This window comes from Frankliniella occidentalis, unplaced genomic scaffold, assembly GCF_000697945.3.
Source record: "Frankliniella occidentalis isolate FOCC.00 unplaced genomic scaffold, Focc_3.1 Scaffold118, whole genome shotgun sequence".
NCBI lineage: Eukaryota > Metazoa > Arthropoda > Insecta > Thysanoptera > Thripidae > Frankliniella > Frankliniella occidentalis.
The window spans coordinates 507,380-508,416 of NW_026267246.1; the positions used below are offsets into that span (position 1 = coordinate 507,380).

The following is a 1,037-nucleotide window of genomic DNA, read 5'->3' on the forward strand; positions in this document are numbered from 1 at the left end:
GACAACAGCTGCACTGGCTCCGATACCTCCCAAAGAATGGCACGAGCGGTGTGGGATAAAAATATGAAAAGTTGATGTCCACCGGACGGGGTCATCCCGCTGTGGCGAGGGTGGGGGTGGCAGGCCTCCCCTGCGCGTGACGGGGGACGTGCCCCGGCCGCCGAACTCCCCCGGGGAAAGCCACCTAGGACCGACCCCCCGCCCCGCCCCGCCTACGGGGGACACACACATTATTGCTTGTCCCGGCGGCCCGCCAATACGTAAGCGAATTTCACCCTTCTATACCCCTCCCCCCACCTAAAAAATTGTTGCGGGAGAAATAAAGATAAATAATGTCAATAATGCACCTCTATTGCTCGCAGTGCCTTTGCTTGTTGTTGTATTTTCGTGTTGTTATGAGTTTTCGTCTGAATGACCATCACTCTGTGTTTCGGCGGCATACCCTGCTGCACTGCTGTGCTGGCTGGTCCTTTTTATTTTTATTATTTTTATTAATTTCGATAACGGTTGCGCCGGTGGTTCGTAGCGTCCGCTCTGTGCCAGGCGTGTGTCTCTGTTGTCGCTGGTAAATCTGAAAGGTCACTTGTCAGGCAGCCCAGCCAAGCAGCCTGCGGCCTGGCTGCGTGGCCTGTCCTGGACAGGGGACAGGTGGGGCGGGCTGCGGTGGGGTGGCGCGGCGTTGTGGTGTGTGTGGAATTGGCAGCATAGAGAGAGAGTCTGTGTTCGGAAAATGCCCCCTTAGGAGAGCCCGGGTGAGCCTGCCTGCGTCCGCACAGCCGGGCCGCTGCTGCGCTGCCATACGCCACGTGCTCTCTGCGCACGCCACACACACGGATTTTCTTTCAATTTCGACGTGGAAAATAAAGCCCCGAGAGAGGAAGAGAAAAGGAAAAGAGGGGATATGAAACGAGCGCGCGACGACGAGCTCCGGGGAGGAGAGAGCGAGCGGCGGTACAGCACCACGCGGCGGCGGTGGGGGTGGGGGTTAAGGTGAGGAAGGCAGAGAAAGAGACAGGAATAGAGAGGGGCGGGAGGGG

The 1,037-nt window shown here is 58.2% G+C and overlaps 1 protein-coding gene across 1 annotated transcript in view; it reads left to right on the top strand.

Annotated features, from left to right (window-relative positions):
* LOC113204014 (beta-1-syntrophin) overlaps positions 1-1,037 on the top strand; it is a 33,097-nt gene that overhangs the window by 18,765 nt on the left and 13,295 nt on the right. The window lies entirely within an intron of this gene.